The 12,058-nt window shown below is 44.1% G+C and overlaps 1 protein-coding gene and 1 long non-coding RNA gene across 5 annotated transcripts in view; one reads left to right on the forward strand and one right to left on the reverse strand.

The window, feature by feature from the left end:
- Positions 1-5,335, reverse strand: part of Nmnat3 (nicotinamide nucleotide adenylyltransferase 3) — a 129,652-nt gene extending 124,317 nt beyond the window's left edge. For 2 of the 3 annotated variants that reach the window (XM_013160017.3, XM_013160016.3), the window contains exon 1: positions 5,130-5,335. The gene's annotated coding sequence lies outside the window, so the exon portion shown is untranslated. The remainder of the gene's footprint in view (positions 1-5,129) is intronic. The other variant, XM_005006710.4, reaches the window with a different exon arrangement.
- Positions 4,954-12,058, forward strand: part of LOC106029133 (uncharacterized) — a 143,271-nt gene continuing 136,166 nt past the window's right edge. For both annotated transcript variants that reach the window (XR_010047591.1, XR_001202801.3), the window contains exons 1-2: positions 4,954-5,105; positions 6,537-6,653. This is a non-coding gene — a long non-coding RNA (uncharacterized LOC106029133). The remainder of the gene's footprint in view (positions 5,106-6,536; positions 6,654-12,058) is intronic.

Consider the following 12,058-nt stretch of genomic DNA (forward strand, 5'->3'; position numbering starts at 1 on the left):
AGAGGTAGTAGAATTTCAGTGACACCTGAAACAGGCAGCCCCTCTACTTTTATCATCTATGTTCTTTGATAACTGACAAAATATAAAGTGGGCAAAAGACACTGTCATCCTTTCTCTCACAAAGAAATACAAGAACGGCCCATGGCATCATAAACGTTTCATAGAAGAAGGACAGGTGGGGAATTAAAAGCAAAAAGCAGGCTTTGATACTAAGGAGAGGGCCTGAGCAGTAAACACCTATTTCTGATCTTTAAAATGCACATTTCAAAGTCAATAATAATTTCCAGTTGAACTCCTACATAAAAATTCATGTGACAGCACACTGTCCTTATGATCACCTCCCAGGACAAACTTCCAGCTTTCTGAAGCCTCCTTTCCCCAGCCTGGCGTGATTCTCTTACTGACACCAACACCAAATCTGCCCCGTCTGCCACTCAGAGTCCAACTTCTGCTTAGTGTGCACATGGATTTTTATCATTCCCCACCCCCTACCCCAAGCAAACACTTGGCTACTGGCAGAGCTGCTGGGGCTAGGAAATCAGGCTGAAGGAACCCTGCATCGCTCCACATTCTGCCATCCTCAGAACAATGTGACACAAGGGAAGGACCAAAGTCAAGATCATAAGCCCTGCAGGCTCTCTCTTCTGCAAGGAAGTTCCACCTCCTGTGTGGCCGTGGTCCTGCTCTGACACCACATTCTCACATAGGAAGCAAGGGAGGGGACGATGGAGGCAGAAAACAGAAAGATTAGCTCTAATTTAAAACCAACTTACGAGCTCTAAAAGAGTTCCAGGTTGACTGAGGGACACATTTACTCCTTGGAACTTTTTGTGTAAGTATCTACCACTTAACATGCACTTTCAAGAGGCAAAAATATTGTTCCTGTGGGTCAGCCTTTATGGAAGAGAGATTTCCAGAGATGCTTCTTTCCTACATGGCTACAACCACACCATCAAGATCCTATTAAGGCTGTACTGAGTATGGTCTTGCTCACTGGGCTACCAGCCGAGGTCATAACTGCCCCTACAGAAGAATGCGGAGGCCTCCTCCACCTGTGTACAGAGATACAAGTCACACTCTTTCCTTTGGTCCTGGGAAGATGAAAAGTTCATATTCCCTAATATGCTCTGCATCTGACACTGTTGAGGATAGAAGGTGTATTTTGTTGATAGCTCCAGGCAAATAAATAAAGTAACCGGAATAATAACCAGGGATAGTGAAAAATATTTCCCAGATCATGTACCACTGCCTGTCTATTCTCAGTGGAACTGAATGATCTTGAAGGCAGGCATAGAATCCTCCAGAGGATGGCTGGTTCCTCATGAGGAACTGTTCTGTGAGGGCTAGGCCCTGCCTGGGAAGACTCACCACCAGCTCACCTGCCACAGCTGCATGCAAACGGGTGAGTCTGCCCTTGGGGACAACAGTGGTTGGCTTTGTCCTGCTCTCCTATGCTGGACCTTCAGTCTCGTGCTAGGGTATCAAAGAGATACAGGTAGACTCTGTCCCTTGGAAAGCTGAGGGTTCCACCACTCAGCCCACTAGATTCACCTTCAGGCAAACCTGCCTGTGAGTGCCACCCAGTATGAGATGATGACACTGATGAGTGGAGTATCCAGTGGCACAGTATCCACGGAGACACTCTGTGTAGTCTAAAGGGACAAGTGAATTGCAGAATTAGAACCATTCTCCTGTTTGGAAGCTGAAGCATAATCATTTTCACAGGACACCTTCTCAGTAAGATTACCCGAGTAGCATAAAACAATGTTTACCAGAATTTATGAATAAACACCACACAAAACCTTTAAAGGTATAAAAATAAATGAATATAAAACTCCTATCAACATCTATTGATCCACTATATATATATAGATACATATTGGTTCTATTTGCCTCATTTTTACACATTCTCATACACAAAGGTTGCTCTGTGGGGACAACTCAGTATATGATTAGTTGCTGTATGATTAGGAGCTTAATTCTGCCTTTCTTAAGCCTGTCTCACAATGTGTGTCAGCTTCGGGAGGATCAGGGCTGTGCCACTTTGATTCCCATTTGAATTCTCAGAGTACTTCCTGAATTATCTGCAGAAGTAAGGAGGGTGAAAGGAAGGAAAAAGAGGGAGAGAGGATGGAGTGCCAGGTACAGTTCTGGGTTCCAGGAACACTTGGTGCCCACCTGTGGAATACCTGTGGTCCTCAGAGAAGGTGTGCAGAGCTGGTGGAGAAGGGCAAGCAGCGGAGGTTCCTGGCACCATAGGAAGGCCATGGTGGGGAGGAAGAGGGCTTGGGAAGTCTTTCACACAAGGCAGGTGTTCAGCAGTTACCCAGGCTTGTAGCTTTAGGGGTGTCTGTGCCAGACACAGACAGTAAGTGCATTGATATGCAAACAGGGCCTTCACTGGGTAAGAGGAGGCTAGGTGCAAAGACAGCACTGCTGTCTGGACAGAAAGGCAGCTCAGACTTCCAGAAGACTCACTTTTCAAGCAAAACACTTTGACTCAAAAACCCATTGTCTTAGAGAACTTTAGATTTCCTCAGGGCTAATTTTCCAGGTTCACACTAGCAACCTAATACTTTGCTACACCTACTCCCTAAACAGGCACCCAGGCCTTGCGTATGAGAGACAATGAGGTTTCCAGGTCTCCACTGTGGCTTGTTAAGCATCATTACGCAGAACTTCATGAGCAAGAGCTGCTGTCCTGATGCCTTCCCACTCCCAAGAGACCTGTCCATCTATAGTAGGAAAATATGATAAATGAGCCAAGAAAGACACTGGTCAGTGCAAGCCACTTTATTTAAGAGCTTCAATAGCTAAAAGTGGTTTAACATAGATGCATGGAAGATTTAGCTAGATGATAAAATACCTGGGCTTGAAAGGCACATAAATTATAATTTGGAAGGTTTTTTCCTTTTAAGATCTTACGTAGGCAAGTACTTCAAGTAATGCGTGAAATGTGTATGAAGTTGACCACACTTCACACCAGCTCTCGGATTAGTGTCTGCAGAGCTCCTCAGATGAGACTGGGATCAGAATCGATGCCACCCATTTATGCCTGTGGCCTTAATGTCTGCCCAACAGTGGTGAGCACTGGGAAGATTAATAAATATATTACCACTCACTGAGCATTTTTCATATTGTTAGCTGTGTGCTGAGGTCAGTGCTTCATATACTTACATTGGTTAATGGCCCAAACAGCCTTATTCAGTGGATATAAGTCCCATTTTACAGATGCAAAACTTCGTTTGGAGAGCTTCTGTGATGTGTGGGAGGTGACAGGCAATTTGATCTGATTACCACCATGCTGCAATGTATGTGAAAATGTTTGGCTCTCAGCCAGTGTTTAAAAATGTTAGTTGTCTCTGTCTTTATACTTTTTTTAAAATTTACATATACACTATAGAAAGTTTATATTTGGTTTATTTTCATTTATCCATTCATTCTATTGTTCATGTATTTTATGCATAGTATTGCTGGGTGTAAAGGTTATAAAACTGGGCTTCACAGCTCCTACCCCATTGAAAGGTCTCAGTACCTGGTATAGCCATACACATACACAGGGGAGAGGCACACCCCTGTGGAAGACCTGTACACTGCCATAGGTTAAAGATACAGCCTGAAAGAGACAATTTTAGACTTCTTTCAACCTTGGTTCCTGCTTCCTCTAACATTCGCTATTTTCTGACCCGGATGTTCACAGACACTCGGACCCCTAGGCCTTTTGATAGTGTGGTTGCCCAGAAGCCCTTTATCATGCAGAACAGCCTTCTCATCCGGAGGCTGAGGCTTTCTAGCAAAACTACATCAACTGATAATCCAACTCCCCCACTAATCACCCTACACAGTTCTTCAGATCCCCACCTGGCACAATCCTCACAACTCAGAAGCCGAGAGACCAGGCTTCCCTTCTCTCTGTGGCTGGACACTGTCCTGGAGAGGAGAAACCAGCTGCATCAAGGCTCCCTCTCCTTTGACCCTCCAACACCCTCTGCTAAAATTCATCCAGAGGTTCCTGACCACTGTCCACAAATGGCACCAGACTACTCCCTCACCTATGTCCCCCACTCTGGCCCTCCCAGGTTATTGCACAGAGCAAAGGCAGTGTCTACACCAGCACTGTGAACACAGCCACACATCAGGATCATTCAAGTCCATAAAATACGCCAGTGAGTGACAGGCGTTTCTGCAGCCCCCAATGCTCTCCCAAATCCATGGAGAGTTTAAGGGGCCTCAAAAGCAGAAAGAAGACTTGCTGCTTCTGGAGAGCCTTCTGGCTAGTTTGAGCACATGATCCCAGAGTGCAGGGGAACCCTGTCGGACAGGAAGGCACTGATGCAGTGTGAGCCTGATGTTCTAGGGGGCTCCTGGAGTTGGCAGGATACCGTGCCCACCCAAGCCAGAGGGTCACCCCCTTGCTCTGCTTGCATCTGGTTGCACCTGGCTTTATTGGTCCTGACCCACCACATGTGGCTCCAGGAGGCCAGCTTCTGAGTTCTCTGAATTCTAGGAAGAAGGGAAAGTGGTCACCATTTAAACATTTCCTGAATGAATGACTAACAAACAAGCTGTTTGAGATTCTTATTTGACACATGAGAAAAGGCTCAGGAGAGGGCAAAGGAGTACTCAGAGGCAGCACACTGAGGCCAGCCCTAAGAAACGGGATCTCCTTGCACAGTGTTTTGCTTCCTTACAGCTCCCTGGAGCAGTGCTGTCTTCCACACTGCTGTCCCGCTGGGTAGGTACAGTCCCACATCCAAAAGAGGACGTCAAGGGCAGGGCACTAGCTCTCAAAGCAGGGCCTATGGACCTTCCTTCCACATACAGTATTTGCTGAATAGTTATTTTTAACTGTGGCGTGCAGGCTGCTGGAGGTGGGATCCGAAGCCAAGTCTAACATAGGGCCAAAGGGTTAGGTGACACCAGCCTCAGCTACAATGGGTGGCCCGTGGGGATGAGGCGGGGCTGTTCTGCCACGCAGCAGCTCAGCCGCCACCTGTCGACCAAGAGCCCGCGCCCGGGTCTCCAGCTGGGAGCGAGTCACATGGGCCCCAGCGTCTAGCCCAGATCAGGATCCTCGCAGACGCCAACGCGGGCAAAACAGGAAGGTCAGAGCTCCTGGCGGCGCTTACCTGAGCCTCACGGGGCTCTGCGGCAGCACCGGGTGAATCTCGGGGGATGGCAAGGCCGAAGCAGGGTTGTTGCCTGCTCTCAAAGATCAAATAGACACCGTGTCAGGTCTGGACGCTGGGTCGCTTCCAGGTCAGAGGACTGCGGAGTAGGGTGACCGCTCCTGCCCCGCGCTGGGGGTGGGGTCTAAGGCGAATTTGACCTTGTGCTCCCCGCTAGGGGCGGAGTCTCAGGCAAACAGCTCTGCGCCCGACCCCTTGCTGTGGTTGGTCCTAAAACAGGTCTGCCCCGCCCCTTACCAAGCCCCGCCCAGCGGGCCACCCCATCCGCTCCTTTGAGTCCCTAGACAAAACATTTTCACGTAGTGTGCGCGTCTGATCTTTGTTTTCCTGTTTTGTATTTCGTTTGTTTCATTTAAAAATTTTTTAACCTTCTTTAAGATTTAATTAAAACATCAAGTAATGCATGAACACTTTTTACAAAACAAATTTATCGCTTATAATGAAAGCAACAGGCTTTTCTCCCTTGCTCCCACTCACCCGCCTTTATCAGTTCCTTTGTTTAATTCTTCTGGTGGTCACCTCGCGTCGCTAAAAAATAAGCTTACATAGCGATTTCTTGATTTATCTATTGACTTTCTGCCATGTTAGATGAGGATTTACTCTTTTACTGCGCCCCTGCTTCCTTCTGCTGACAAATTTATGCCTCTGTTCTCAAGCCCTGCTCTGGCGAGGCTGAGACCTCAAACCAGGAGTGCGTGAAGGTTTTTGGGGACCTATGCTTCTACAATTGTGGGGGTTGGGAAAGAGGAGAGTGTTTCTGAAAGAGAATACAGAATTAGGGGCCAGAGGGTGACATTTATTTAGAATGAGAAAAGAAGCCTCAAAGAAATCCTAGGGTTTTAAAGATTTCTGTGTTTATCCCCCAGGTCCTCTTAGGTAATTCAGGTCCCCAGTTGCCTCTCTCTAAAGCAATCATAACTCCTAGCATTCCCTGGGGCCTTGCAATGCAGACAGGTCGTGAGGGGCAAGATTCACTAGTTCTTGCCTGTTGGATTTCCTGATGAAATGACTTTGAGTGTGTAAAAAAAGACATCAAGGATGATGTCAATGTCTTGCGGCTGCTGTACATTTAATTTCCATCTATTCCGGTCACAGTGACAAGTCCTCCCCTGAGTATGGCGACCACTCTATAAAGCTGGCTCTGGGCCTTCTCTCTATCAGCTGAATCCTCACAGTGCTCCTATGAGGTTGTTGGGGCAAGCACAATGTCCCTAAACTTAGGGTGCCCCATATACCCTGTATACCACAGGGTCACACAGCTGGTACCTAGTAATTCCCCAGGTGAGGGTTACTTCCCCAGTCAGACTGAAGACAAAGTACACTCTATCTCCTTTCTCTCCTTCCAAGGGTGAAAAATGTGTCTCCACAGAAGACCTGAGATATGTCATTTTTCCTTTCCCTGTAACAAGGTAACAATCTCCCACACTGAGTTTGAGGAAGGATTAAGAAGCTTAATATCTAAAGGTAAAGAAAGAAGTAATTATCTTCGGATATTCTTTTATTGTTGCTAACTCAGTCTGTGCCTGTGTGTTGTGGAAGGTTCATGAGAAAGATGAGGAATTTCTAAGGCACTGTGTGTGGCATGTGTCACCCTGGTTGTTTACAACTCTTGGGTTACCATCAAAGGTCAAGTCATTCTGATTCAGAGTCATGTAAGGGAAGCTTTCTTCCCAGGACAGTAAGACTGTCTAGCCTTAGTAAAGATTTAGGATCTCTTTCTGACTTCCTGGATGAGAAACAGTGTGGGAGGGAAGGGCCTCACATAACAGCCAAGCTTTATCTAACCTATGTATGGAAAGTAAACAATGGCTGAGAAACCACGCTCCTAATTTTAGAAGTAGAAGCATCTAGATGCAGGTCATATCCTTTGCTTTGAGCACAGATGGCTAATGGCGGATAGGTATAATGGAGCCAGTACTTTTGGACCTTTACCTTATTGTTAACTTTACTATCTCCTCGAAGGAAAGTGACTGGGTAATGTCACCTCAGGGAACAAGAGGATTTTACATAGGAGATTTGTCTGTGTGAGTCCCTCAGAAGCAGATCCCAGATAAATGGTTGAGTGTTATGGGAGGCACAGGGAACACCAACAGAGAAATGAAGATGTTGGGTAACCTTGTGAAGGAAACATTGGAAAGCCAGCAACTGTAACAGGTGATGAGCTGAATCTTGGGGGAATACGCCAGAAAGCAGTGTAAATAACATGCTTTGCAACTATCATGTACTGGAATATGTTTAGGAAGAAGATCTTCAAGTGCAAAATAACAGAAACTGAGAGATTAGTTCATGTTTCTAAAGACCTAAGAAATTATTTCTAGGGATAAAATTGTGGTTATCAAAAGTAGGTCAACTATAATATAACACTACCTGCAGCCTTCCTCTTGTACTTCATTCTGATGAAATGGGACATTTTGGGCAGCTATAAAGATATACAGAGCTGTTAGTAATGATCTTAAGCAGTGTTTTGAGAACATTCTAGAAAATAGGCTCTCAAAGGGGCTGTGATAGATTATGGACCTGGTCAGGCTCTGTGTTTAGATGACACAATTTTAACTTCATTTCTGGACTATTGGAAAGAGCCAACTTTGGCTAGATATGGTCACTAGGATGGAGTTTCAACTTGGTTGTCTTTAAGATCCATCCTGGGAATTGGTGGATCACACTTAAAGTGTGCCTTGGGTGGAGGTCACAAAGGCTTGGCCTTGGGATTTATGTCTGGTCCTTCATCCTTTCCTCTTTGGCCTCGCTCCCCTGTGCTGCTTCCCAGTCACCATAAACTAAACTCCAACACAACCTCTGTCATGTTACCTTTGCCTTGGAGTCAATGGACCATGGGCTGAAACTGGGAGCAAAGTAAACTGTGCCCCTTTTAATTATGGGAGTTGGGTATTATGCCTCAGTAATGGGAAACCTCGCTGACACATTGGGTACCTGTGAAAATGGAGACTGATAAACTTTTTAAATGACTAAACTGTAAACTTTCAAATCACTACAAATACTTCACAAGATGGGTACTTTCTTACAACTAATGCATGAAAAATGCTACTGCCAAGTCTTTCTTTTACATCATGCAAGCAATACTGCCCTAGAAAGCTTCCATTAGACATACTAACCACTGGACTAAAGCAATCTCTTAAGAACACAAATCAGTTCACAACACTCCACTGCTCAAAGACCCCCATGGGTTCCCCCAGAAGTAGGGTAAACGTCTCAAAATTTCTCCATGGTCTTCAAGGCCCTCATGAGTCCTGCCCTGCTAAGGCTTGTGGGCATTTTCCACCATTCAGCTCTACTTTCCTTGGCTTTACTAGCATTTTTTCGCACACATTGGGCCTCTTTCACACCTGACCTAGTGCATTACTGTTGTCATTGACATTAGTACTTCCACAACCCTTAAGGTAACTTGCCCAGTTCACTAATTTTCTAATAGTCTGCCTGCCAAATCTACACACACACACACACACACACACACACACACACACACACGAAACTCTCATGTGCTACCCTTTTTGTAGCATTTATTATTTGTAGATTTTGTTGTTTGTTTCTTTCACTGAAATATAAGATCCAAAAGAGGTTGAACCTACACGTCTTGTTTTCTGACGTATCTACACCTAGAACAGTTCCTGATAGTTATTCAAAAATATATGTTGAATGAATATAAGAATAATTGAATACATTGAATTGCATGATTAAAAATATCAGTAAATAGACAAGAGAAAAGTATTCTAGAAGAAGACTTTCCAAGAAATCTGGAGTGGATTTCTCTTGTCTTGGAAAGAGTTTTTGGAATACAGGAAAGGTAAGATGAAGTAGCTGAGCTGCATTACACAATCTGATTCATAATTACAGGGTGAGTATTTGAGAAATTTTGCTGGTTTATATTTGATCCAGTGTCTGTGTTAAATATTTAAGTAAAAATTAACTTAAAGGGCTACATTCTCAGTTAAAAGTAAACAGAAGAAAGTTTTATCTTGTCATTTTAAGAATTCTAAACGGTGTTCAATGAGTTTTGTTTGGTGTTGGAGAGCCCAGATGGTAACTAGTTACCTAAAAATAGAAGTCTTAATCAAATATTTAAGATCTTACTTATTTTTATTTTCTGCCTATTTTGCACTCCTGCTTTTTCTTGCCCATTCCACAGCCACACAATTTACACACTAAAGTTAACAGAAATGCCTTATGGATTATTAGACACAGCTAAACAATGTTTTTTGTTTTTTAGAGCATAAGGCCAAACTGGGGTCACTTTGCTGTCCTAACAAAATAAGTTTTCTTGAAGGTATGACTATGAGTTCACAGAGGCTGTTCCCCTTTCGCTGAAGTTTCTTAAGGCAGATGTGTGTTTGTTGCAAAAGACGCTTTCAAGGGGGGAAAAAACAAATGCTCCCTAAAAATATGTTTTACAGTGGTTCAATTAAGAAGTGTTACAGTCAAGAATAGTTGAAACAATAGGATTATAAGTGGGCCTTTGAAATCATGGCAGGAAGATACTGAATAGTGCCTGTTTGCTAATATAAACATTGCACTCTGGTGCCATCAGTAGTGAATGGGCTTTGGTCAGTATCTATGTGGGCTTGGTTGTCTTGGGAATGCCTCAACAGCTTCCAGTGCATAAGTCATCTTGCCCTAATGGAGCTTTTATGTTTTGCACCTACTGCCAAAACCTAAATCTAGGCTTTGATGTCCATTTAGGGTTACTCAGTAGAAAGATCATTTTTAAAAATCATTTCTTAAGTGAGCAAAGTCAAAACACATTGCTCAGAATAGGGAATACTTTAGGGGTAGCCTATCATTTTGTAATGAAAAATCAAATTCACAAGGAAGTGAGATGGTCTCAGGATCACACACATCTGGGCAGTGATAGCATCAGTCAGCCTGTGCTTCTCTTTCAGTAATAGCAGTAGTCTGCTCACTGAGTAGAAAGCACCTAAATGTAGGCTTGGGCCTGCAGAACTTACAGGAGGATTGGCAATCTGGGTTTAGAAAGTGGCAGGAGAAAGGCGGCTCTGAAAAGTGAGAAAGTGAAAACTTTAGGAAGGAGCTCTTACAGGAGATGGTTTAGGCAGGATTTTTCTACAGGGATAAGGGATTAAAGTCCAGACACTTCCGTGCTGTCTCCCTCATAAGTGAAAGTGCAATGTGAGTCCTTCTGATGGGACACAATTCTACATGCTTTTGACTGTCCTGGTTAAGGGTTACAAATTTAGTGACCTCATCACTATAGCTGAATATCAGGAACATGTAGCCTCATACAATCTGATAATACAAATTGGTCCTAGAATTGTGTGAGGTTTTTTTTGGGGGGGGGGGCAGGGCCTTTATCCCTTTGAATTTGGATTTGAAGAGAATACACCTGAATTTATCTTGCTGAGACTCTCAGAGTGGAGAAAGTCATTCCCCGAAAGGAACTCCCAAAAGATGCTTAGGAGAGAAGTGGAGCTGCAGAGAAGCAGGTGTGTGGTGAGATCCTAATTAGTGCAGAGTGGTAGATTCCTATGAAACCAGAGATAACCTGCAGAAGGGAACCAGAGCCTACAAGGGATTTCTAGAAGGTTTAATTCTTTAATTACAGGAGCTTCCTATCCAGCTCCAGCTCCTCCTTTTTTTTTTTTTTTTTTTTTTTTTTTTTTTTTTTTTTTTTTTGAGCTGGAGTATCACTATGAGCCGGGAGGTAAAGCAGCCGTCTTGAGAGGATATGTATGAGAGGATAAGCATGCGATCCCATGGCATCTGCTGAGAATGGGTGAGCAGTACACAGATGGAACTGATGTGCTAAATGCATTATGGAACAGCTGTACCAACTCTGAACTACCTGCCTCCAGACTTCTTATTTTATTAGAAAATTAAAAATGTATTGACCAAATCACTGTAGTTGAATATTAGGAACATGTATCCTTGCACGGTATGCTAATACAAATTGGTCCTAGAATTGTGTGGGGGTTTTGTGGGGGCAGGGCCTTTACACTGAGCTATGTCCTCAGTGCTTTTTTGTTTTCATTTTGAGGTAGGTAGGTTTCACGTAAATTTTCTGGCTGACCTCAAACTTGCAATCCTTCTGATTCAGCCTCCCAGATGGGTGAGATTATAGACATGTACCACCATGTCTGGTGAGTTCTGGTCTTTTGATTTTTTTATGTAGCATCATAATGTTCTCCTTACAAAGTGATTATTCCAGGACTATGGTCAAAGTGAGGTTGTATTATGAAGGGTTCTCCAGAGGAACAGAACCAGTGAAGATATATAGAGATACACAGAAGCAATCTATTATGGGAATTGGCTCACATGATTATGGAAGCTGTGAAGTCTCACAGTCTGTCTTCTGCTTGCCAGAGAGACAGGAAACTCGTGGTGCAATTTAGTATAAATCTGAAGGCTGGGAAGGGGAGTGGGGATGGGAAGGAAGTAGAATGCTAGAGAAAGTTCCAAAGAATCCAAAAGCAGGAAAATAGGAAGTTCTGGCCTTGGAGAATAGGAGAAGGTATATTCCAGTTCAAGAAGAGACAGACAGAGAGAGAGAGAGAGAGAGAGAGAGAGAGAGAGAGAGAGAGAGAGAGACAGAGACAGAGACAGACAGAGACAGACAGACAGAGACAGACAGAAAGAAAGAGAGGTATAAGTAGAGATAGAGTGAGAGAGAGAGAAAGGGAGAGAGAAACAGAGAAACAGAAACATGCAGACAGACAGACACAGTCACAGACAGAATTCACCCTGACCCTGCCTTTTTGTTCTGTCTGGCCCTTACCAGCTTGGAGGATGCCACATTGAGTGTTCTTCACTCAGTCTATGAATTCAAATGGTGATGCGTTCTGGAAACACCTTTATCTCATCCAGAAATAATGTTTTACCAGCTATCTGGGCATCCTATA

The sequence above is a fragment of the Cavia porcellus genome, unplaced genomic scaffold (assembly GCF_034190915.1).
Source record: "Cavia porcellus strain 051 isolate PalLab524CR breed Dunkin Hartley unplaced genomic scaffold, mCavPor4.1 scaffold_5, whole genome shotgun sequence".
Classification (NCBI taxonomy): Eukaryota; Metazoa; Chordata; class Mammalia; order Rodentia; family Caviidae; genus Cavia; species Cavia porcellus.